Genomic DNA, 27,664 nt, shown 5'->3' with positions numbered 1-27,664 from the left:
CACCGCAGGGTAGTAGCAACCGCCGCCCGACGCCAGCCACCACAGATACTCTCAGCAGTTTTCAGCACCTCCGCCCGCACCGCGGAAACTGTTGCTCCGTTTCCATCAACGCTCCCCACGTTCTAACACAGAAGTCGTTGCGCGGTTTCCGCGCCCGTCCACCAGGCGGTACGCATCGATGCGTTCGGCGGCACTTCCTGACGACGCACAAAAAATGTGGTGCAGATTTTGATATAGCGAGGAGATATAGCTGGCGTATTAATGTAGTTGGCGCAGTGGAGTCAAAATACATTTCAATGTTGTTGGGGTGTTTAGAGGTCAACAAAGGTCATACATATCCAATTTGGCGCCAGTCGGATGATCAACGTATCATTTAGAGCCTATCATATGCACATGGTGAAGAACTGCAGTTCGCCATTTCTACACCCCAATGCGGTTTGGTCAGCAGCCAGCATTCACAGAGTTCATCATCTTGTCGTTTTAAGTCAGTATTCACATGATGAAACCCATATATATGATAGAATAACAGTAAAACTCACAGGAGAAAAAACTGGTGATTGCCTTTGAAAAGTGGGCGGGGCTAGGGTGATTTCATCAAGTGACCATGGAAATGTGTTCAGGATTGTTCTATAGAGAAACACAGGAAGTGTGATGCAGCTGTGATCTTGCATTTGGAAGTTTTTAATGTTTATGTTTTCATGGCAAATAGTGAAAGTTTTACACTAAGCCACACCCACATGCTTTGATGTTAACTGCAACTGAGATCTAAATGCAGTGCAACTTTAACATTTTCCTAAAATGAGTCAGGAAAATGGTAAAGGTTAAGATGTATCATTTTAATAAACCCTTCTGGTCAGTAACAAACCAAGGGCAATGCACATTCAGAGAGCACAGTTAACTTTCAGTATATTAGAACAAAAGCACAGGTTTAATCTCTCTCAATAATTAGGTATTAATCACAGCAAGTGGTCCAAGTAAATATTACAACCCCAATGTATCAGTCTTAAGAACTCAGAACGTTGTAAGATTGTCGCCCAACAATCGTAACCGATCATCCTGTAGTGTGTGGTGTGTTACGACCGATCGGGTCCAGTCGGTGGAACATCGGGACCGCTTTGATCTAAAATCGGGGATATTGACTGTCTTTAATCATCTTTGCTCATTCATCCAATCTCTGTGGTGTTCCTCCGACTTTTTTTTATCTTTTAATGAAAGATAATTATAAAATTATTGCACAGAGTACATCTGGTTGAGAAGCACATTCCAATCTTTGGTTGAAATGGCGCATTTGATTTTATTCTGCAGTCATAATACAATTTTAAACAATATAATAAGTTTCAATGAAAGGAGCTGGAATAGGCTACGTTAAGCTTTCGCGGTCAGTTGGGGAGAAAGGATAACTCCCATTTGATTTTCTAAAAACATTGAAAACAGTATTTTTTATGAAAAAAAAAAAACTCACCTCCATGTTGCGATGCAACAAATATAATCCTTGCTTACGATATCTCCAGTTCTTAATCCAAGGCTTTGATTTTTGGTTATGTCTTTTTTGGGTTAAAATAAGTCCGCAAACTAAAGTTACCACTTCAACGTCGTTGTCCATGTTTGTTTGTTTACTCCAAATTCAGCTGTGGAGGTGCAGAATTTTAATTTGAAGGTATTTCGTAGCTGGTATTAGAATGTGTTCGAGTGAAACCTCACACTCTTAGAACGAACCCGTTACACCTACGATTTTAAATAGGCTAGTGTGTGTTCTCTCACGTTTTCAGAATTGGCCGACTTTTCTAAAATCGTGTAGTGTGAACTGAGCTTCACTCACCGCATCTCCAGTTACCACTTTTAAGACGAACGGCAATAAAACTCCTCTCCAACAGACAGTTCCGGCTCATGAGCGTCATTCGGTCTGCAGCTCCAAAACCGAAGCAAACGTTAGCGTGGTCCGGTTCTGTGGCTCCATAAACCAGGCATAATGTTCAGGAAAACTTAGCTGCTCCAACAGTTTAGCAAAAAAAATGTACAGTCCACAGCGTAATGCGCCGAACCTCAACCATGTACGGTCTCCTGCCGACTGCCAGTACTTACAGTAAGTATTAGCACAGCTACAGTACGTGCAGTCCTTCTCAACCAATCAAATTGCTTAAATTTGTTTTTGCCCTTGACTGGCCATTAAGGCAGAGACGAGGGAAATGATGCATTTACTTGCGGTAGGAAATAACAGTCATTAACAAAACGCTACATTTACTCCGTGTTTTAAGCCAACAAAAAAATTATCTTAGGGCTTACATATAACATTTCAGGTTAAATGTAATCGCTGTCCTTTTGGAAATCTCACGGCAGACGCGCTGGAAACGTTTTCACGGCCGTCCGAAAAAAACCGAACTTGATTTGTTTTCTCATTGATGGAGTACCAGTGACTCCTGCTGGCGCAATAATGGTATTGCGCCAGCAGTACCAGTATTGCGCCACCAGGGGCCAGTCGTACTCCATCAACACTGACCAGAATGTGTTACTCAGCGGAGCTGAGTAACACAATAAAGGTTTTGCTGAATGACGATGTTTGTATTATTTCTAGCCAAAATTAATGAATGTTTGTACTCTAACCCACAAAACAAAATTATTAAAAAAAATAAAACTTTAAAAATAAAATTGAGAGCCAAACGTATGGCAATGGCGTTACAGGTCACTTCGCCACGCCGCCACGCCCACCTGCTCCATCGAAGCTGGTCGGGGTTGGAATCCTCAATACACCAACATGTCTTCTGTGACTGGGCACAGTTTCATGTTGATGAGGTCAAAGGGGTCAGATAGCGACCATTGACAGTAAAACATGACACTTCCTGTTCTCAGGGGGCGTGGCCTAAGTGATGTCATCATTTGACCATAGGGTATTGTAGTAGACCCGATGATGATCAACAACAGTAATTTTGGTACCTGTGTGTGTTTCTGTGTAGGAGATATAACAGTTATTTTTTTACGGCGAGTAGGTGAACTTTGACCCCTGCTAACCCCCCTTCAGCATACTCAAAAACTCACCGTTTAGATAACTTTAGATGAGACATGCCTTATGAACAGACTGACCGAGTTTGAAGCCGATCAATCGAAATCCTAGGAGGAGATAGATCAAATATGAAGGCTGTAAACTGCAAAAATGGGGTCAAAAACCGAACTTGAATCCAAAATGGCTGACTTCCTGTGGGTTTAGACCATGGCTCCAAGAGACTTTTTTGTACGTCCTGACAAGGTACACATGTGTACAAAGTTTCGTATTTGTAGGTTAAAGCATGGCTTGGGGCTGATCATTTAAAGTTTTCTAGGGGGCGCTATAGAGAAATTAGGCCACGCCCACCAAATATTCTGATGGATTCCTGTTGGGGAGTGGATGAGGGTCCATCCTTATGAGTTTGCAGCAGCTGGGCCCAAAAATGTGGAATTGAGAGCCAAACGTATGGCGATGGCGTTACAGGTGACTTCGCCACGCCACCACGCCCACCTGCTCCATCGAAGCTGGTCGGGGTTAGAATCCTCAATACACCAACATGTTCTCTGTGTCTGGGCACAGTTTTCATGTTGATCAGGTCAAAGGGGTCAGATAGGACAGTTCACAGTAAAACATTACACTTCCTGTTCTCAGGGGGCGTGGCCTAAGTGATGTCATCATTCGACCATAGGGTATTGTAGAAGACCCGATGATGATCAATCACAGAAACTTTGGTGCCTCTGTGAGTTTCTGTGTGTAGGAGATATAGCAGTTTATTTTTTTATGGCGAGTAGGTGAACTTTGACCCCTGCTAACCCCCCTTCAGCATACTCAAAAACTCACCGTTTAGATAACTTTAGATGGGACATGCCTTATGAACAGACTGACCGAGTTTGAAGTCGATCAATCAAAATCCCTAGGAGGAGATAGATCAAATATGAAGGCTGTAAACTGCAAAAATGGGGTCAAAAACCGAACTTGAATCCAAAATGGCTGACTTCCTGTGGGGTTTAGACCATGGCTCCAAGAGACTTTTTTGTACGTCCTGACAAGGTACACATGTGTACAAAGTTTCGTATTTGTAGGTTAAAGCATGGCTTGGGGCTGATCATTTAAAGTTTTCTAGGGGGCGCTATAGAGAAATTAGGCCACGCCCCCCAAATATTCTGATGGATTCCTGTTGGGGAGTGGATGAGGGTCCATCCTTATGAGTTTGCAGCAGCTGGGCCCAAAAATGTGGAATTGAGAGCCAAACGTATGGCGATGGCGTTACAGGTGACTTCGCCACGCCACCACGCCCACCTGCTCCATCGAAAGCTGGTCGGGGTTAGAATCCTCAATACACCAACATGTTCTCTGTGTCTGGGCACAGTTTCATGTTGATCAGGTCAAAGGGGTCAGATAGCGACAGTTCACAGTAAAACATTACACTTCCTGTTCTCAGGGGGCGTGGCCTAAGTGATGTCATCATTCGACCATAGGGTATTGTAGAAGACCCGATGATGATCAATCACAGAAAACTTTGGTGCCTCTGTGAGTTTCTGTGTAGGAGATATAGCAGTTTATTTTTTTATGGCGAGTAGGTGAACTTTGACCCCTGCTAACCCCCTTCAGCATACTCAAAAACTCACCGTTTAGATAACTTTAGATGGGACATGCCTTATGAACAGACACCGAGTTTGAAGTCGATCATTCAAAATCCCTAGGAGGAGATAGATCAAATACAAAGGCTGTAAACGGCAAAAATCGGCAAAAATGGGGTCAAAATGGGAAATTCAATCAAAAATGGTTGACTTCCTGTGATACTTGCACTATGACATTAATTGTAAATTTTGAGCGTCTTGGGGAGTTCTACAAGTGTACCAAATTTCATGTGTCTACGATAAAGTAAGTGAATAGCAGAGGGTAAAAAGGGTGTTTTCCAATTTCTAGGTGGCGCCGTAGAGACATTTCTGTTGCAATTTTTGCTACGACTTTAAAATACGTAAATTTTAAACAGGCTTAAGGCCTCCGCCAAGTTTGGTGAGTTTTTGAAATATGATAAAGCCCCCAAAAAGCCAATTCATTTGGGTGGAATAAATAATAATAATAAACAATAGGAAAACAATAGGCCTTCGCAGCGCTTAGCTGCTCGGGCCTAATAATAATAATAATAATAAACAGTAGGAAAACAATAGGCCTTCGCAGCGCTTAGCTGCTCGGGCCTAATTAAAGCTGCAAGCAGCCTCGAACGGCCCTCGCAGCCAAGCGCCGCTCCGGCCTATTGTCCACCGCGCAGGGTACGAGCAACCGCCGCCTCACGCCAGCCACCACAGAAGCTCTCACGCAGTTTTCAGCTCCTCCGCCCGCACCGCAGAAGCTGTTGCTCAGTTTCCATCAACGCTGGCCACGTGCTAAGACAGAAGTTTTTGCGCAGTTTCCGCGCCGTCCACCAGGCGGTACGCACTGATGCGTTCGGAGTCGCTCCTTGACGATGCAAAAAATGTGGTGCAGATTCATTGGTTTAGCGAGGAAATATAGCTGGCGGATTAATGTAGGACGCGCAGTGGAGTCAAAATATATTTTCAATGCTGTTGTTCTTTTAGAGGTCAACAAAGGTCATACGTATCCAATTTGGCGTCAGTCGGATGATCCACGTGTCATTTACAGCCGATCGTATGCACATGGCGAAGTACTACAGTTCGTCATTTTTCATCATTTCAGCTGTGTTTCTAAAGCACTCTATTTCATTGTTGGAGTAATACTTACTCAAAGTGGCGAATTACTGAAATGGTTTGGAGAAGTAAGAAAACGCTACATTTACTGCATGATTTAATTCAACAAAATTATCTGAGACATTTCTATCCTTTTAGAAATTTCATGGCAACGCTCTCACAAAGTTTTCGCGCCGATCCGCCCATGGAATCTGTTTATCATCGGTGGAGGAACACTGACACCTACTGGCAAAATACTGATATTGTTCTTCATCCTGTTTATCTGCTGTTTCATTTGTGGAGCAATACTGACCCCAAGTGGCGAATTACTGAAATGGTTTAAAAACCCAAAATAGGATCAAAATCTGAACTTCAATCTAAAATGGCCGACTTCCTCTGGGGTTTAGACCATGGCTCCAAGAGACTTTTTGTAAGTCCTGACATGGTACACACGTGTACAAAGTTTCGTAATTGTAGGCTAAAGCATGGCTTGGGGCTGATCATTTAAAATTTTCTAGGGGGCGCTATAGAGAAATTAGGCCACACCCTACAAATATTGTGATGGATTCCTGTCGGGGAGTGGATGAAGATCCATCCTTGTGAGTTTGGAGCAGCTGCGCCCAAAAATGTGGAATTGAGAGCCAAACGTATGGCGATGGCATTACAGGTCACTTCGCCACGCCGCCACGCCCACTGCTCCATCGAAGCTGGTCGGGGTTGGAATCCTCAACACACCAACATGTCTTCTGTGTCTGGGCACAGTTTCATGTTGATGAGGTCAAAGGGGTCAGATAGCGACAGTTCACAGTAAAACATGACACTTCCTTTTCTCAGGGGGCGTGGCCTAAGTGATGTCATCATTCGACCATAGGGTATTGTAGGACACCCGATGATGATCAATCACAGTAACTTTGGTGCCTCTGTGAGTTTCTGTGTAGGAAATATAGCAGTTTATGTTTTTATGGCGTGTAGGTGAACTTTGACCCCTGCTAACCCCTTTCAGCATTCTCAAAAACTCACCGTTTTGATAACTTCAGATGGGACATGCCTTATGAACAGACTGACCGAGTTTGAAGCCGATCAATCGAAATCCCCAGAAGGAGATAGATCAAATATGAAGGCTGTAAACGGCAAAAATGGGGTCAAAAACCGAACTTGAATCCAAAATGGCCGACTTCCTGTGGGGTTTAGACCATGGCTCCAAGAGACTTTTTGTACGTCCTGACAAGGTACACATGTGTACAAAGTTTCATATTTGTAGGTTAAAGCATGGCTTGGGGCTGATCATTTAAAGTTTTCTAGGGGGCGCTATAGAGAAATTAGGCCACGCCCACCAAATATTGTGATGGATTCCTGTCGGGGAGTCGATGAGGATCCATCGTTGTGAATTTGGAGCAGCTGGGACTGAAAATGTGTAATTTAGAGCCAAACGTATGGCGATGGCGTTAGAGGTCACTTCGCCACGCCGCCACGCCCACCTGCTCCATCGAAGCTGGTCGGGGTTGGAATCCTCAATACACCAACATGTTTTCTGTGTCTGGGCACAGTTTCATGTTGATGAGGTCAAAGGGGTCAGATAGCGACAGTTCACAGTAAAACATTACACTTCCTGTTCTCAGGGGGCGTGGCCTAAGTGATGTCATCATTCGACCATAGGGTATTGTAGGAGACCCGATGATGATCAACAACAGTAATTTTGGTGCCTGTGTGAGTTTCTGTGTAGGAAATATAACAGTTTATATTTTTACGGCGAGTAGGTGAACTTTGACCCCTGCTAACCCCCCTTCAGCATACTCAAAAACTCACCGTTTAGATAACTTTAGATGAGACATGCCTTATGAACAGACTGACCAAGTTTGAAGCCGATCATCAAAATCCCTAGGAGGAGATAGATCAAATATGAAGGCTGTAAACGGCAAAAATGGGCTCAAAATCCGAACTTCTATCCAAAATGGCCGACTTCCTGTGATACTTGCACTATGACATTAATTGTAAATTTTGAGCGTCTTGGGGAGCTCTACAAGTGTACCAAATTTCATGTCTCTAGGATAAAGTAAGTGAATAGCAAAGGGTCCTTTGAAAATTTCAAGGTGGCGCTCTTGAGCCGTTTCTTGTGCGATTTTTGCAATGACCTTAAAATACAAAATTTTGAAACTCCCTTTATGCGTCCGCCAAGTTTGGTGAGTTTTTGAATATGATAAAGCCCTCAAAAAGCCAATTCATTTGGGTGGAAGAATAATAAGAATTAAAGCTGCAAGCAGCCTCGAACGGCCCTCGCAGCCAAGCGCCGCTCCGGCCTATTGCCACCGCGGTACGAGCAACCGCCGCCTCACGCCAGCCACCACAGAAGCTCTCACGCAGTTTTCAGCGCCTCCGCCCGCACCGCGGAAGCTGTTGCTCAGTTTAAACTTCTCCAACTCCGGTCCAACAGAGCCTTCTTGCTCAAAAGCGTGGTTCGGATTTGCAACTCCAAAATCCAAGCAAAATGTTGAGCGTAGTCCAGTTCTGTGGCTCCAAAAAGCAGGCAAAATGTTCAGGAAAACTTCGCAGCTCCAGCTGTCGCCGGCTGACTGTTATTACGTAGCGTCGATCTGTTTTCTCATTGATGGAGTACCACTGCCTCCTGCTGGGCAATACTGGTATTGCACTAGCAGTACCAGTATATCGCCACAAGGTGCCAGTGGTACTCCATCAACACTGACCCCAGTGTGTTCTTACTTCGCTGTGTCATAAGTTTTGCTGAATGACTTTGTATTATTTCTAGCAAAAATGAATGAATGTTTGTACTTTAACCCACAAAATAAACTTATATATATATATAAAAAGTTATAATAATGTATATTTAAATATTAATAACAACATAACCTATGGGCTGCTGTTTTCTAGGGGGCGCTATAGAGAAATTAGGCCACGCCCTCCAAATATTGTGATGGATTCCTGTCGGGGAGTTGATGGGAATCCATCCTTGTGAGTTTGGAGCAGCTGTGCCCAAAAATGTGGAATTGAGAGCCAAACGTATGGCGATGGCGTTACAGGTCACTTTGCCATGCCGCCACGCCCACCTGCTCCATCGTAGCTGGTCGGGATTAGAATCCTCAACACACCAACATGTCTTCTGTGTCTGGGCACAGTTTCATGTTGATGAGGTCAAAGGGGTCAGATAGCGACCATTGACAGTAAAACATTACACTTCCTGTTCTCAGGGGGCGTGGCCTAAGTGATGTCATCATTCGACCATAGGGTATTGTCGGGCAGCCGATGATGATCAATCACAGTAACTTTGGTGCCTCTGTGAATTTGTGTGTAGGAAATATAGCAGTTCATGTTTTTATGGCGTGTAGGTGAACTTTGACCCCTGCTAACCCCCCTTCAGCATTCTCAAAAACTCACCGTTTTGATAACTTTAGATGGGACATGCCTTATGAACAGACTGACCGAGTTTGAAGCCGATAAATCGAAATCCCTAGGAGGAGTTCGATCAAATACCAAGGCTGTAAATGGCAAAAATGGGGTCAAAATTTGAACTTCAATCTAAAATGGCCGACTTCCTGTGGGGTTTAGACCATGGCTCCAAGAGACTTTTTTGTAAGTCCTGACAAGGTACACATGTGTACAAAGTTTTGTAATTGTAGGTTAAAGCATGGCTTGGGGCTGATCATTTAAAGTTTTCTAGGGGGCGCTATAGAGAAATTAGGCCACACCCACCAAATATTATGATGGATTCCTGTCGGGGAGTTGATGGGGATCCATCTTTGTGAGTTTGGAGCAGCTGGGCCTCAAAATGTGGAATTGAGAGCCAAACGTATGGCGATGGCGTTAGAGGTCACTTCGCCACGCCACCATGCCCACCTGCTCTATCGTAGCTGGTCGGGGTTGGAATCCTCAATACACCAACATGTCTTCGGTGTCTGGGCACAGTTTCATGTTGATGAGGTCAAAGGGGTCGGATAGCGAACGTTCACAGTAAAAACATTACACTTCCTGTTCTCAGGGGGCGTGGCCTAAGTGATGTCATCATTCGACCATAGGGTAATGTAGGAGACCCGATGATGATCAATCACAGAAACTTTGGTGCCTCTGTGAGTTTCTGTGTAGGAGATATAGCAGTTTATGTTTTTATGGCGAGTAGGTGAAATTTGACCCCTGCTAACCCCCCTTCAGCATACTCAAAAACTCACCGTTTAGATAACTTTAGATGAGACATGCCTTATGAACAGACTGACCGAGTTTGAAGCCGATCAATCGAAATCCCTAGGAGGAGATAGATCAAATATGAAGGCTGTAAACTGCAAAAATGGGGTCAAAAACCGAACTTGAATCCAAAATGGCTGACTTCCTGTGGGGTTTAGACCATGGCTCCAAGAGACTTTTTTGTACGTCCTGACAAGGTACACATGTGTACAAAGTTTCGTATTTGTAGGTTAAAGCATGGCTTGGGGATGATCATTTAAAGTTTTCTAGGGGGCGCTATAGAGAAATTAGGCTACGCCCACCAAATATTGTGATGGATTCCTGTTGGGGAGTGGATGAGGGTCCATCCTTATGAGTTTGCAGCAGCTGGGCCCGAAAATGTGGAATTGAGAGCCAAACGTATGGCGATGGCGTTACAGGTGACTTCGCCACGCCACCACGCCCACCTGCTCCATCGAAGCTGGTCGGGGTTAGAATCCTCAATACACCAACATGTTCTCTGTGTCTGGGCACAGTTTCATGTTGATGAGGTCAAAGGGGTCAGATAGCGAACGTTCACAGTAAAACATTACACTTCCTGTTCTCAGGGGGCGTGGCCTAAGTGATGTCAACATTCGACCATAGGGTATTGTAGAAGACCCGATGATGATCAATCACAGAAACTTTGATGCTTCTGTGAGTTTCTGTGTAAGAGATATAGCAGTTTATTTTTTTATGGCGAGTAGGTGAACTTTGACCCCTGCTAACCCCCCTTCAGCATACTCAAAACTCACCGTTTAGATAACTTTAGATGGGACATGCCTTATGAACAGACTGACCGAGTTTGAAGTCGATCAATCAAAATCCCTAGGAGGAGATAGATCAAATACAAAGGCTGTAAACGGCAAAAATCGGCAAAAATGGGGTCAAAATGGGAACTTCAATCAAAATGGCTGACTTCCTGTGATACTTGCACTATGACATTAATTGCACATTTTGAGCGTCTTGGGGAGTTCTACAAGTGTACAAAATTTCATGTGTCTACGATAAAGTAAGTGAATAGCAGAGGGTAAAAAAGGGTGTTTTTCCAATTTCTAGGTGGCGCCGTAGAGACATTTCTGTTGCAATTTTTGCTACGACTTTAAATACGTAAATTTTAAACAGGCTTAAGGCCTCCGCCAAGTTTGGTGAGTTTTTTGAATATGATAAAGCCCCCAAAAAGCCAATTCATTTGGGTGGAAGAATAATAATAATTAAAGCTGCAAGCAGCCTCGAGCGGCCCTCGCAGCCAAGCGCCGCTCCGGCCTATTGGCCACCGCAGAGTACTAGCAACCGCCGCCCGACGCCAGCCACCACAGAAGCTCTCACGCAGTTTTCAGCACCTCCGCCCGCACTGCGGAAGCTGTTGCTCAGTTTCCATCAACGCTGCCCATGTTCCAACACAGAAGTTGTTGCGCAGTTTTCCGCGCCCGTCCACCAGGCGGTACGCATTGATGCGTTCGACGGCGCTCCTTGACGACGCAAAAAAATGTGGTGCAGATTCATTGGTTTAGTGAGGAAATATAGCTGGCGGATTAATGTAGGGGACACAGTGGAGTCAAATACATTTCAATGCTGTTGTGCTCTTTAAGGTCAAAAAAGGTCATACGTATCCAATTTGGCGCCAGTCGGATGATCCATGTGTCATTTAGAGCCGATCGTATGTACATGGCGAAGACTGCATTTCGTCATTTCTACACCCCAATGCGGTTCGGTCAGCAGCCAGCATTCATAGAGTTCATCATGTTATCGTTTTTAGTCAGTATTCACATGATGAAACCCATATAAATTATAGAATAACAGTAAAATATACAGCAGAAAAAACATGTGACTGCTCTTAAAAGTGGGCGGGTCTACAGTAAGTTCATCAAGTCACCATGGAAATGTGTTCAGGGCTGTTCTCTAGAAAGACAGAGAAGTGTGATGCAGCTGTGATCTTGCATTTGGAAGTAATTTAATGTTGATGTTTCATGGTAAATAATCAAAAGTTTTACACTAAGCCACGCCCACATGCTTGATGTGAACTACAACTGAGATGTAAATGCAGTGCAACTTTAACGTTATCGTGAAATAAGTCAGGAAAATGGTGAAGTTAAAATGTACCAGTTTAATAAATCGTACTGTTCAGTAATAAACCAAGGGCAATGCACATTAACTTTCAGCACATTAGAACAACAGCACAGGCTGAATCCCACCCATTAATTAGGTATTAATCACAGGAAGTGCTGCAACTAAATATTACAACCCCATTGGGTCGGTAAAAGATACTTAGCATTTTCTCAGAGCTCTTTTAAACGACATTTTAAACATCTTCTATACATAATAACAAGTCTGAATGTATGAAACTGGATGTATCAAACACACTATTCAGTTTATTGAATTAGTAAAGCGCTTCGTTAGCATTAAAAACGTTGCAGGCCTCAGGCATTGGGTTAGCATCCTCCTCAGAATAACTGTTCCAAACATGACGGCTTCCAGAACCAGCAGGAAGGAATAAATTACTCACCGCACCGCGACTAACGACTGTTTAAACGAACAGCAATGGGCTCTTTGCACCTGCCGCGCTGACGTCACAACTGTATACCCGAATGCCGCTCTTTTTTCCACTTTCAGAAACTATGACTGCTATAAAACACAAAGTCGTACTTAAGACACAAATAAAACAATACTATGTACTTTGTTTAAGTTTTCATGAATTTCCAAGCGATCCTCAATTAAGACAGCTTGTAAATATTCGTTTGCTACAAGTTAAAGCTACCACTTGAAGCTAACGCCGTACACACCGCTCTAAGCACCGTCTTAATGAGCCCTTCACAACAAGCATGCAAAAGTAATAAAATGAAATAAGACAGAAATCTTAAGCAACACGGCAATATTTTTCTAAAAGTAATAACTCTCAATCTGAACAGTCAGCTGAACTATGATACCAGAGTAACTCTGTGCTCGTTTTTGTTCGTCATAATTCAAGCAAAAACTCTGAACTGTAATCTGCCCCCCCCCCTCCCCGCTGCTTTATTGTCGTTAACAATAAACACACGTAATATGCTTGAAAATAAGGCACAAACAGTGTCCGTTAGAATGGCTGAGAAATCTTTAGATAATTAAATAGCAGATTTTTACAAGAAAAATGTCTGAGAATAATCCCTGCTAGCACAAGCTAGCTGGCTTGTGCTAGCAGTTTTAGAGAAAATAAAACTCACCTTCATATCTGTGAATGTATAACGAGGCAAACATCTTAAACTTTTCTCCGGCTTACTTGTGTGGGCTTCGGATCGATGTACATTATTAATTGTTACCTTGGAAAAACATTTGAGCCGTATTTCCGGAACGCGGAAGCTCAGGTGCAAAGAGCGCATTAAAACTGCTCCAACTCCCGGTCAAACAGAGCCTTCTTGCTCAAAAGCGTGGTTCGGATTTCCAACTCCAAAACACAAGCAAAATGTTGAGCGTTCCAGTTCTGTGGCTCCTAAAGCAGGCAAAAAATGTTCAGGAAAACTTCGCAGCTCCAGCTGTCGCCGGCCGACTGCTATGACGTAGCAGCTCCACGACAGTTACACTTAACTGACCAGTAAGGCACAGACGACTGGAATTGATGCATTTACTTGCGGTAGTAAATAACAGTTTTAACAAAACGCTACATTTACTCCGTGTTTTAAGCCAACAAAATTATCTGAGGGCTTACATATAACATTTCAGGTTAAATGTAACAGCTTTCTTTTGGAAATCTCACGGCAGACGCGCTCGCAATGTTTTCATGGCCATCCGCCGTCGATCTGTTTGTCATTGGTGGAGTAACACTGACCCCTGCTGACGCAATACTGGTATTGTTCTTCATCCTGTTTGTCTGCTGTTTCATTCGTGGAGTAAGACTGACCCCTGCTGGCGGAATACTGATATTGTTCGTCATCCTGTTTATCCGCTGTTTCATTCGTGGAGTAAGACTGACCCCAAGTGGCGAATTACTGAAATGTTTATAAACAGTTTTTGCTGAATTACGTTTTCTTTTATTTCTAGCCAAAATTAATTAATATTTGTACTCTCACCCACAAAATAAACTTATATATATAAAACTTATAATACTATATATTTAAATAATTAATAACAAAACATAACCTGTATTTCATGGGCTGCTGTTTTCTAGGGGCGCTATAGAAAAATTAGGCCACGCCCTACAAATATTGTGATGGATTTCTGTCGCGAGTGGATGAGGATCCATCCTTGTGAATTTGGAGCAGCTGGGCCCGAAAATGTGGAATTGAGAGCCAAACGTATGGCAATGGCGTTACAGGTCACTTCGCCACACCACCACGCCCACCTGCTCATCGTAGCTGGTCGGGGTTGGAATCCTCAATACACCAACATGTCTTCTGTGTCTGGGCACAGTTTCATGTTGATGAGGTCAAAGGGGTCAGATAGCGACCATTGACAGTAAAACATGACACTTCCTATTCTCAGGGGGCGTGGCCTAAGTGATGTCATCATTCGACCATAGGGTATTGTAGGAGACCCGATGATAATGAATCACAGAAACTTTGGTGCCTCTGTGAGTTTCTGTGTAGGAGATATAGCAGTTTATGTTTTTACAGCGAGTAGGTGAACTTTGACCCCTGCTAACCCCCCTTCAGCATACTCAAAAACTCACCGTTTAGATAACTTTAGATGGGACATGCCTTATGAACAGACTGACCGAGTTTGAAGCCGATCAATCGAAATCCCTAGGAGGAGATAGATCAAATATGAAGGCTGTAAACGGCAAAAATGGGGTCAAAAACCGAACTTGAATCCAAAATGGCCGACTTCCTGTGGGGTTTAGACCATGGCTCCAAGAGACTTTTTTGTACGTCCTGACAAGGTACAGATGTGTACAAAGTTTCGTATTTGTAGGTTAAAGCATGGCTTGGGGCTGATCATTTAAAGTTTTGTAGGGGGCGCTATAGAGAAATTAGGCCACGCCCACCAAATATTGTGATGGATTCCTGTCGGGGAGTCGATGAGGATCCATCGTTGTGAATTTGGAGCAGTTGGGCCCGAAAATGTGGAATTGAGAGCCAAACGTATGGCGATGGCGTTAGAGGTCACTTCGCCACGCCGCCACGCCCACCTGCTCCATCGTAGCTGGTCGGGGTTGGAATCCTCAATACACCAACATGTTTTCTGTGTCTGGGCACAGTTTCATGTTGATGAGGTCAAAGGGGTCAGATAGCGACAGTTCACAGTAAAACATTACACTTCCTGTTCTCAGGGGCGTGGCCTAAGTGAGGTCATCATTCGACCATAGGGTATTGTAGAAGACCCGATGATAATGAATCACAGAAACTTTGGTGCTTCTGTGAGTTTCTGTGTAGGAGATATAGCAGTTTTATTTTTTTACGGCGAGTAGGTGAACTTTGACCCCTGCTGACCCCCTTCACATACTCAAAAACTCACCGTTTAGATAACTTTAGATGGGACATGCCTTATGAACAGACTGACCGAGTTTGAAGTCGATCAATCAAAATCCCTATGAGGAGATAGATCAAATACAAAGGCTGTAAACGGCAAAATTGCAAAATGGGGTCAAAATGGAAACTTCAATCAAAAATGGTTGACTTCCTGTGATACTTGCACTATGACATTAATTGTAAATTTTGAGCGTCTTGGGGAGTTCTACAAGTGTACCAAATTTCATGTCTCTACGATAAAGTAAGTGAATAGCAGGGTAAAAAAGGGTGTTTTTCCAATTTCTAGGTGGCGCCGTAGAGACATTTCTGTTGCAATTTTTGCGACGACTTTAAAATACGTAAATTTTAAACAGGCTTAAGGCCTCTGCCAAGTTTGGTGAGTTTTTGAATATGATAAAGCCCCCAAAAAGCCAATTCATTTGGGTGGAAGAATAATAATAATAATAATAATAAACAATAGGAAACAATAGGCCTTCGCAGCGCTTAGCTGCTCGGGCCTAATAATAATAAACAATAGGAAAACAATAGGCCTTCGCAGCGCTTAGCTGCTCGGGCCTAATTAAAGCTGCAAGCAGCCTCGTACGGCCCTCGCAGCCAAGCGCCGCTCCGGCCTATTGCCACCGCTGGGTACTAGCAACCGTCGCCTCACGCCAGCCACCACAGAAGCTCTCACGCAGTTTTCAGCTCCTCCGCCCGCACCGCGGAAGCTGTTGCTCAGTTTCTATCAACGCTGGCCACGTGCTAACACAGAAGTTGTTGCGCAGTTTCCGCGCCCGTCCACCAGGCGGTACGCACTGATGCGTTCGGAGGCGCTCCTGGACGATGCAAAAAATGTGGTGCAGATTCATTGGTTTAGCGAGGAAATATAGCTGGCGGATTAATGTAGGATGCGCAGTGGAGTCAAAATATATTTCAATGCTGTTGTTCTTTTTAGAGGTCAACAAAGGTCATACGTATCCAATTTGGCGTCAGTCGGATGATCCACGTGTCATTTACAGCCGATCACATACACATGGCGAAGTACTACAGTTCGTCATTTTTCATCATTTTCAGCTGTGTTTCTAAAGCACTCTATTTCATTGTTGGAGTAATACTTACTCAGAGTGCGATTACTGAAATGGTTTGTAAGAAGTAAGAAAATGCTACATTTACTGCATGATTTAATTCAACAAAAATTATCTGAGACATTTCTATCCTTTTAGAAATTTCATGGCAACGGTCTCACAAAGTTTTCGCGCCCATCCGCCCGTGGATCTGTCATTGGTGGAGGAACACTGACACCTACTGGCGAAATACTGATATTGTTCTTCATCCTGTTTATCTGCTGTTTCATTTGTGGAGCAATACTGACCCCAAGTGGCAAATTACTGAAATGGTTTATAAACGCCAAAAATGGGATCAAAATCTGAACTTCAATCTAAAATGGCCGACTTCCTCTGGGGTTTAGACCATGGCTCCAAGAGACTTTTTTGTAAGTCCTGACATGGTACACATGTGTACAAAGTTTCGTAATTGTAGTTAAAGCATGGCTTGGGGCTGATCATTTAAAATTTTCTAGGGGGCGCTATAGATACTTAGGCAAAACCCTACAAATATTGTGATGGATTCCTGTCGGGAGTGGATGAAGATCCATCCTTGTGAGTTTGGAGCAGCTGTGCCCAAAAATGTGGAATTGAGAGCCAAACGTATGGCGATGGCGTTACAGGTCACTTCGCCACGCCGCCACGCCCAGCTGCTCCATCGAAGCTGGTCGAGGTTGGAATCCTCAACACACCAACATGTCTTCTGTGTCTGTGCACAGTTTCATGTTGATGAGGTCAAAGGGGTCAGATAGCGACCGTTCGAGTAAAACATTACACTTCCTTTTCTCAGGGGGCGTGGCCTAAGTGATGTCATCATTCCACCATAGGGTATTGTAGGACACCCGATGATGATCAATCCCAGAAACTTTGGTGCCTCTGTGAGTTTCTGTGTAGGAGATATAGCAGTTTTATTTTTTACGGCGAGTAGGTGAACTTTGACCCCTGCTAACCCCCCTTCAGCATTCTCAAAAACTCACCGTTTTGATAACTTTAGATGGACATGCCTTATGAGCAGACTGACCGATTTTGAAGCCGATCAATCGAAATCTCTAGGAGGAGTTTCGATCAAATAGGAAGGCTGTAAACGGCAAAAATGGGGTCAAAATCTGAACTTCAATCCAAAATGGCCGACTTCCTGTGGGGTTTAGACCATGGCTCCAAGAGACTTTCTTTTAAGTCCTGACATGATACAAATGTGTACAAAGTTTCGTAATTGTAGGTCAAAGCATGGCTTGGGGCTGATCATTTAAAATTTTCTAGGGGCGCTATAGAGAAATTAGGCCACGCCCTACAAATATTGTGATGGATTCCTGTAAGGGAGTGTATTAGGATCCATCCTTGTGAGTTTGGAGCAGCTGGGTCCGAAAATGTGGAATTGAGAGTCAAACGTATGGCGATGGCGTTACAGGTGACTTTGCCACGCCGCCACCCCACCTGCTCCATCGTAGCTGGTCGGGGTTAGAATCCTCAATACACCAACATGTCTTCTGTGTCTGGGCACAGTTTCATGTTGATGAGGTCAAAGGGGTCAGATAGCGACCATTGACAGTAAAACATTAAACTTCCTGTTCTCAGGGGGCGTGGTCTAAGTGATGTCATCATTCGACCATAGGGTATTGTCGGGCAGCCAATGATGATCAATCACAGTAACTTTGGTGCCTCTGTGAGTTTCTGTGTAGGAGATATAGCAGGTTATGTTTTTATGGCGTGTAGGTGAACTTTGACCCCTGCTAACCCCCCTTCAGCATTCTCAAAAACTCACCGTTTTGATAACTTTAGATGGGACATGCCTTATGAACAGACTGACCGAGTTTCAAGCCGATCAATCAAAATCCCTAGGAGGAGTTCGATCAAATACCAAGGCTGTAAATGGCAAAAATGGGGTCAAAATTTGAAATTCAATCTAAAATGGCCGACTTCCTGTGGGGTTTAGACCATGGCTCCAAGAGACTTTTTTGTAAGTCCTGACCATGGTACACATGTACAAAGTTTCGTAATTGTAGGTTAAAGCATGGCTTGGGGCTGATCATTTAAAATTTTCTAGGGGGCGCTATAGATAACTTAGGCAAACCCTACAAATATTGTGATGGATTCCTGTCGGGGAGTGGATGAAGATCCATCCTTGTGAGTTTGGAGCAGCTGGGACCAAAAATGTGGAATTGAGAGCCAAACGTATGGCGATGGCGTTACAGGTCACTTCGCCACGCCGCCACGCCCAGCTGCTCCATCGAAGCTGGTCGAGGTTGGAATCCTCAACACACCAACATGTCTTCTGTGTCTGTGCACAGTTTCATGTTGATGAGGTCAAAGGGGTCAGATAGCGACCGTTCAGAGTAAAACATTACACTTCCTGTTCTCATGGGGCGTGGCCTAAGTGATGTCATCATTCCACCATAGGGTATTGTAGGACACCCGATGATGATCAATCACAGTAACTTTGGTGCCTCTGTGAGTTTCTGTGTAGGAGATATAGCAGGTTATGTTTTTATGGCGAGTAGGTGAACTTTGACCCCTGCTAACCCCCCTTCAGCATACTCAAAAACTCACCGTTTGATAACTTTAGATGGGACATGCCTTATGAACAGACTGACCGAGTTTGAAGCCGATCAATCGAAATCCCTAGGAGGAGTTCGATCAAATACGGAGGCTGTAAAGGGCAAAAATGGCCTCAAAATTGGACCTTCAATCCAAAAATGGCCGACTTCCTGTGATACTTGCACTATGACATTAATTGTAAATTTTGAGCATCTTGGGGAGCTCTACAAGTGTACCAAATTTCATGTCTCTAGGATAAAGTAAGTGAATAGCAAAGGGTCCTTTGAAAATTTCTAGGTGGCGCTATTGAGCCATTTTTTTATGGGATTTTTGCAATGACCTTAAAATACAAATTTTGAAACTCCCTTTACGCGTCTGCCAAGTTTGGTGAGTTTTTGAAAATGATAAAGCCCCCAAAAAGGCCCCTCTTTAGGGGGCAGAATAATAATAAGAAACAGTAGGAAAACAATAGGCCTTCGCAGCGCTTAGCTGCTCGGGCCTAATTAAAGCTGCAAGCAGCCTCGAACGGCCCTCGCAGCCAAGCGCCGCTCCGGCCTATTGCCACCGCGGGGTACGAGCAACCGCCGCCTCACGCCAGCCACCACAGAAGCTCTCACGCAGTTTTCAGCACCTCCGCCCGCACCGCGGAAGCTGTTGCTGAGGTTCCATCAACGCTTCCCACGTTCCAACACAGAAGTTGTTCCGCAGTTTCCACGCCCGTCCACCAGGCGGTACGCATCGATGCGTTCGGCGGCGCTCCTTGACGATGCAAAAAAATGTGGTGCAGATTCATTGGTTTAGGGAGGATATATAGCTGGCGGATTAATGTAGGACACGCAGTGGAGTCAAAATATATTTCAATGCTGTTTTGCTCTTTAGAGGTCAACAAAGGTCATACGTATCCAATTTGGCGCCAGTCGAATGATCCACATGTCATTTACAGCCGATCGTATGCACATGGCGAAGTACTGCAGTTCGTCATTTTTCATCATCTTCAGCTGTGTTTCTAAAGCACTCTATTTCATTGTTAGAGTAAAACTTACTCAGAGTGGCGAATTACTGAAATGGTTTGAAGAAAACGCTACATTTACTGCATGATTTAATTCCACAAAAATTATCTGAGACATTTCTATCCTTTTAGAAATTTCATGGCAACGCTCTCACAAAGTTTTCGCGCCCATCCGCCCCATGGATCTGTCATTGGTGGAGGAACACTGACACCTACTGGCGAAATACTGATATTGTTCTTCATCCTGTTTATCTGCTGTTTCATTTGTGGAGCAATACTACCCCAAGTGGCGAATTACTGAAATGGTTTATAAACGCCAAAAATGGGGTCAAAATCTGAACTTCAGTCTAAAATGGCCGACTTCCTCTGGGGTTTACCATGGCTCCAAGAGACTTTTTTGTAAGTCCTGACATGATACACATGTGTACAAAGTTTCGTAATTGTAGGTTAAAGCATGGCTTGGGGCTGATCATTTAAAATTTTCTAGGGGGCGCTATAGAGAAATTAGGCCACACCCTACAAATATTGTGATGGATTCCTGTCGGGGAGTGGATGAAGATCCATCCTTGTGAGTTTGGAGCAGCTGGCCCAAAAATGTGGAATTGAGAGCCAAACGTATGGCGATGGCGTTACAGGTCACTTCCCCACGCCGCCACACCCACCTCCTCCATCGTAGCTGGTTTGGGTTGGAATCCTCAATACACCAACATGTTTTCTGTCTGGGCACAGTTTCATGTAGATGAGGTCAAAGGGGTCAGATAGCGACAGTTCACAGTAAAACATTACACTTCCTGTTCTCAGGAGGCGTGGCCTAAGTGATGTCATCATTCGACCATAGGGTATTGTAGGACACCCGATGATCAATCACAGTACTTTGGTGCCTCTGTGAGTTTCTGTGTAGGAGATATAGCAGTTTATTTTTTTACGGCGAGTAGGTGAACTTTGACCCCTGCTAAGCCCCTTCAGCATACTCAAAAACTCACCATTTTGATAACTTTAGATGGGACATGCCTTATGAACAGACTGACCGAGTTTGAAGGCGATCAATCGAAATCCCTAGGAGGAGTTCGATCAAATACGGAGGCTGTAAACGGCAAAAATGGGTCAAAATCCGAAGTTCAATCCAAAATGGCCGACTTCCTGTGGGTTTAGACCGTGGCTCCAAGAGACTTTTTTGTAAGTCCTGACATGGTACACATGTGTACAAATTTTCGTAATTGTAGGTTAAATCATGGCTTGGGGCAGATCATTTAAATTTTTCTAGGGGGCGCTATAGAGAAATTAGGCCACGCCCACCAATATTGTGATGGATTCCTGTCGGGAAGTGGATGAAGATCCATCCTTGTGAGTTTGGAGCAGCTGGGACCGAAACTGTGGAATTGAGAGCAAAACGTATGGCGATGGCGTTACAGGTCACTTCGCCACGCCGCCATACCCACCTGCTCCATCGAAGCTGGTCGGGGTTGGAATCCTCAATACACCAACATGTTTTCTGTGTCTGGGCACAGTTTTCATGTTGATGAGGTCAAAGGGGTCAGATAGCGACAGTTCACAGTAAACATTACACTTCCTGTTCTCAGGGGGCGTGGCCTAATGATGTCATCATTCGACCATAGGGTATTGTAGGGCAGCCGATGATGATCAATCACAGTAACTTTGGTGCCTCTGTGAGTTTCTGTGTAGGAGATATAGCAGTTTATTTTTTTACGGCGAGTAGGTGAACTTTGACCCTGCTAACCCCCCTTCAGCATACTCAAAAACTCACCGTTTTGATAACTTTAGATGGGACATGCCTTGTGAACAGACTGACCGAGTTTGAAGCCGGTCAATGGAAATCCCTAGGAGGAGTTCGATCAAACATGAAGGCTGTAAACGGCAAAAATGGGCTCAAAATTGGACCTTCAATCCAAAATGGCCGACTTCCTGTGGGGTTTAGACCATGGCTCCAAGAGACTTTCTATTAAGTCCTGACATGATACAAATGTGTACAAAGTTTCGTAATTGTAGGTTAAAGCATGGCTTGGGACTGATCATTTAAAATTTTCTAGGGGGCGCTATAAAGAAATTAGGCCACGCCCACCAAATATTGTGATGGATTCCTGTCGGGGAGTGGATGAAGATCCATCCTTGTGAGTTTGGAGCAGCTGGGCCTGAAAATGTGGAATTGAGAGCCAAACATATGGCGATGGCGTTACAGGTCACTTCGCCACGCCGCCACGCCCACCTGCTCCATCAAAGCTGGTCGGGGTTGGAATCCTCAATACACCAACATGTCTTCTGTGTCTTGGCACAGTTTCATGTTGATGAGGTCAAAGGGGTCAGATAGCGACCGTTCACAGTAAAAACATTACACTTCCTGTTCTCAGGGGGCGTGGCCTAAGTGATGTCATCATTCGACCATTAAGTATTGTAGGACACCCGATGATGATAAATCACAGAAACTTTGGTGCCTCTGTGAATTTCTGTGTAGGAGATATAGCAGTTTATGTTTTTATGGCGAGTAGGTGAACTTTGACTCCTGCTAACCCCCCTTCAGCATACTCAAAAACTCACCGTTTAGATAACTTTAGATGGGACATGCCTTATGAACAGACTGACTGAGTTTGAAGCCGATCAATCGAAATCCCTAGGAGGAGTTCGATCAAATACGAAGGCTGTAAACGGCAAAAATGGCCTCAAAATTGGACCTTCAATCCAAAATGGCCGACTTCCTGTGATACTTGCACTATGACATTAATTGTAAATTTTGAGCATCTTGGGGAGCTCTACAAGTGTACCAAATTTCATGTCTCTAGGATAAAGTAAGTGAATAGCAAAGGGTCCTTTGAAAATTTGTAGGTGGCGCTATTGAGCCATTTCTTATGGGATTTTTGCGATGACCTTAAATACAAAATTTTGAAACTCCCTTTACGCCTCCGCCAAGTTTGGTGAGTTTTTGAATATGATAAAGCCCCCAAAAAGGCCCCTCTTAGGGGGGCAGAATAATAATAAGAAACAGTAGGAAAACAATAGGCCTTCGCAGCGCTTAGCTGCTCGGGCCTAATAAGAAACAGTAGGAAAACAATAGGCCTTCGCAGCGCTTAGCTGCTCGGGCCTAATAAACAGTACAGATACAATAGGCCTTCGCAGCGCTTAGCTGCTCGGGCCTAATAATAATAATAATAATAATAATAATAAACAGTAGGAAAACAATAGGCCTTCGCAGCGCTTAGCTGCTCGGGCCTAATTACATCGTAACGGGATAAGCAAAAGAAGATGTTCTGTGCACACAGAACATCTGAACAGGCCAGAAATTCATGGAACGGATCAAACGGAAACAGGAGTAAAATTCTAAGATGAAAGTTTTAGAAAAAAACAAACATCTGGAATTGTACAATTGAACATTTTCAACTTTTGCAACTAAGAAATTTCTATGTTTTTTAAGAAACTTGTTGACCTCAAAGTTTGGTTTTTCTAAAATAGTTTTTTGGTAAAAATATGCAAATTTTTTTGTATCTAACATAATTTAAAAAACCTGTGGAAAATGTGAAAGTTGGCTAAATAAAGTTATGTGCTCAAAAGTAAATACATTAAAATAAATAATTTCAAATGAAATGCCAGGCATTATTGGGTCGGGTCGCAGGAGCAGCAGCTTAAGAAGTTTTTTTAGTTTTTGTTGAAGTCGTAAAGGAGAATCCCGATCCACTGGATTCACTGGTTGTAATGGGTTAGGGTTAGGGTTAGGGTTAGGTCGGCTCCAACACACCAGGCTCCTGACCGCCGGTCAAAGTCCCGTACCAGTCCAGCAGTACCAGACTTTCCCAATCAATTTGACCACTCAAACACTTTCCACTAGAGCCACATTCACCCACCCTCTCACATTTACACATCGATACACAGATCGGTGGACAACTTGGAGCCAAGTGCTCCAAGTAAATCAATCTCATAATCTTCTAATCACAAGACTCTAGCCACAGACCTTCCCAGATAAAGGTTCGCTAGCAGTCCAGCTTCTGGTCCAGAATAAGATCCACCTTTAACTCTGCTTTCTTCTTCCCTTTTCTGGGAAAGGCAACCAGAAGCTGCTGCAACTCAGCCGTTCGTGGCGCCCCCTGCTGGACCACTACCGCCTGCACAGCGCCGTGACGGATGCAGAGAAGATCTCTGTCTGAAGCCGATCATCATCTGGGACGGAAACCATGAAACCACAGGAATCTCTGTCACTTTCCAGATACTTTGATGATTTTACATAAATTATTAATGCTGTTAGATGAATTTCTATGTAAAACTTCAAATCATGTTTGTTGAGAATATTAATGCCGCTACACAGCTGAACTGATCCCTGGACACAAACAGGTCCGGTTCTGATCCGGTTCTGATTCTACCCTGAATGAATTTATCCAATCACTGATCTCAGGTTTTTATGGCTGGAAGAAATAATTTCTGATCATGTTTTGCTTTGAGGAGCATAATTTTAAATATTAATTGTTTCTTTTGGTCCCATTAAACTGGTTTAAACAACTCAAATGTTTGGGTTCATTTTAAAGCTCGGCTCCGGACCAGAACCTGGTTCCTCTCGATGGAACCGGTTTCAGACCGGATGGAGAGGCTCCGATGCGGATCAAACATCACCATGGTTACAACAGCTTCTCCTCGGTGCGACCCGACTGCAGCGACCCGACTGCAGCGACCCGACTGCAGCGACCCGACAGATTCAATTGATGTTTTCCATGTTAAAAATGAAATAAGGTGCAGTTACTGTAAATGCTGCCAATGGACCTTCAGTTCCAGCACCGCCATGTCGGCCATGAGCCCTAACCCTAGTTTTACACTTCCTGTAAAACTGCTGCACTGTGAGCCAATCATGCTGCTGGTCGGCCACTTGCTACCTAGCTTACAGGCTAGCGGTCATGTAGAGGTCATATTGAGGTCATGGTCATGTAGAGGTCATATAGAGGTCATGGTCATGTAGAGGTCATATTGAGGTCATGGTCATGTAGAGGTCATATTGAGGTCATGGTCATGAGGTCATATTGAGGTCATGGTCATGTAGAGGTCATATTGAGGTCATGGTCATGTAGAGGTCATATTGAGGTCATGGTCATGAGGTCATATTGAGGTCATGGTCATGTAGAGGTCATATAGAGGTCATGGTCATGTAGAGGTCATATTGAGGTCATGGTCATGAGGTCATATTGAGGTCATGGTCATGTAGAGGTCATATTGAGGTCATGGTCATGTAGAGGTCATGCTCGCATCATGAACATGGAAGTTAGTGACTTCTTGCCCTCACATTTCTGACTGAGGCTCCTGGACTCCCACCTCTCCAGGTATCGCAATAACTCTGGAAGTTTCTCACGTAGGAAGTTCTTGAAACACGACTTACTCGTGATCTTTCATATTTGCATTTCCCGATGAGAAAGTCAAATGTGGATCATATTTTTATTGAATAAAACCTCAAGAAGATAAGCAGCTTCAAGTAGAATCACGCTTTATGAATCCATGGTGTGTATCTTATTTCTCACTAAAGTGTCCTTCCTGCCTGGCTTTTGTTTTGGTGGTCACCCCCTGATAGGGAACAAACGGGTCCGGTTCTGATCCGGTTCTGATCCGGTTCTGATCCGAACTCACTCCTGCTCAGCAGTCTTAAGGAGGCATTTAATATAAACATTAATATTCAAGCAAAATAACTTTTAATGTTTTAATTAAATGACAACACAAGCAGGTCTGAATCACATTAAGAATATTGTTAATTTAGAGTGTCAACCTGCAGCTGTTTGTTACCATGGTTACATTTGTTTACCCTCCCTCGCCCACTGTGCCACTTTCTCTCTGTCCTCGTTAGCCAATCAGCTCCGCTCTGTTCTCCCAGCATTTAACCTCAAACCGTCTCACTCCTTACTGATCCTCTCGTTAAACCTGCTGGCCTTCAGTTCCTCTTTGTTTTGCTCTTTTTGCCTGTAGAGCTTTAGAGCCGACGTCACTGCGTGGGACGTTTACGTCGCCATCTTGTTTGGCCACAGACCAAAACAAACTTTTTCTGGTGTTTTTATTGCGTTATCCTCCTCTTCCATAATGCTGAAAAGCTGTTTGAAAGACAGAGGGTCATATCGCGAAAAGCTTCTCCCAGAAGCCAAAAACATGGAAAAAGTAGCTAAAATTTGACATATCGACCCGTTTGAAATAATGGAGCAGAGACCTGAACATTTGCCTCATCTGACATTCCCAGATAACTTTTCACACCTGGTCTGTGGTGTCGGTGCTTCCATTATAAGTCAATGGAGGCTCATGTCCAGTTTACGAATGGCTGGGTTCATGATTTGGACATTTTTACCCCCCGACTTGCGACACGTTGTGGTTGGAACAAAGGTAAGAGCTCAATCAGAACTACAATCAGAACTTCAGCTTTGTAACTGATAACCTCTTTGACATCACAATGTCATCGTTATTCTTCTATAATAATTGACAATTGGAATAATTGACAGTTCAACTACCTGCAGATTCACATGCATACATTTTTTAAATGTTTCTGTCTTTTCATCTTTTCAAATTGTGTGTTTGCAGTTTATGCACTCAGAGACTCTGAGCCTGCGTTCACACCGTGGCTCATGCTAAGCAACACTGGCACATTGTACCAGTTACACTAATATTTGCACTTATTTTTGTATAGCAATTTTTCTATGAAATGTATTACCTCAGGTGGTCGCCACATTTGTTACCTGTAATTTTCACTGACAGGATCTATTTCATTACATGTTCACTTACCTGAAATATATTAAATCCAACAAGTATTTATTTGCAGTGTGATCTTCAGAGTTAGGGAACAAAGTTGGACTGGGTTGAGCTCCTCTTCTACAGCCTGTGTTTTCATTATTTAGCTCTTCTGGTGTTTCTGTAACTTGCTCCCTCACTTGTTGATCCTCCATGGTCTTGCTGTATCACCTCTTTAATTGATGTCCATGTTGGTCTGATGTTGTGGCGTTTACCTGGCAGTGACCCAGATTCAGTGTTGGAACCCAGTCTGGGTTGAGCTCATCCATTTCATAGGACGGTTTGCCTTGAAGAGGAGATATCAGGACACATCAGTATTGATACTGTAAATTATAACACTAGAAAACCAAATAGTTTACTTTGCAATAATGGAAAACCTCGATGTCCACTGACAAAACTCAGACTACGCTACATAAAAGTATAAGCCCGACCTAAACAAGGTTGACCCACTTAAATGAACTCAACATGACTGAACATGAGTGACCCGGACAAATCATAGCAAAGCATCACCTGAATGGAAATGTCTGGAGCAAACTTTTAGGAGAAGGTTATATTAGGACGTCTCACTGCTGATAGCAGGACATTCGTCTCCTTTTCGTTAGCTCCGATAGCGTAGCGCCCTGGTGTTGTTTCCAGGCAGGAAAACTGTGAAACAAAAGTCTATTTTCCATTTTTTGCTGTTTCAATCGTGTGATGGAACATTCACCAATAATGCAGCAAGTTTGTACCATCGCTAAATTATTCTAAGTAACTTCAAATAATATCTGTGAGTCAGTCGGTTATGTTCTTTTCTCTGTTATATTTGTGGCCAAACAAGATGGCGCTCAGATCCCTCCGCCTAGAGCAGTGACATCACACTGAAGCTCTACAAGTTTGAACCCCGACTCAGCAGAAACCCGGACAGCAGAAACCATGACTCAGCAGATCTAAACTGACTTTGGTTCTGACCTGGAGTTCATGGGTCCACA

General features: G+C 43.8%; 1 pseudogene; it reads left to right on the top strand.

Annotated features, from left to right (window-relative positions):
• Positions 1-24,594, top strand: part of LOC129356109 (helicase with zinc finger domain 2-like) — a 90,247-nt pseudogene extending 65,653 nt beyond the window's left edge.
• The last annotated feature ends 3,070 nt before the right edge of the window (positions 24,595-27,664 follow it).

This window comes from Poeciliopsis prolifica, unplaced genomic scaffold, assembly GCF_027474105.1.
Source record: "Poeciliopsis prolifica strain line A6 unplaced genomic scaffold, Auburn_PproV2 SCAFFOLD156, whole genome shotgun sequence".
NCBI classification, from domain to species: domain Eukaryota; kingdom Metazoa; phylum Chordata; class Actinopteri; order Cyprinodontiformes; family Poeciliidae; genus Poeciliopsis; species Poeciliopsis prolifica.
This window is presented reverse-complemented; position numbering and strand designations above follow the sequence as displayed.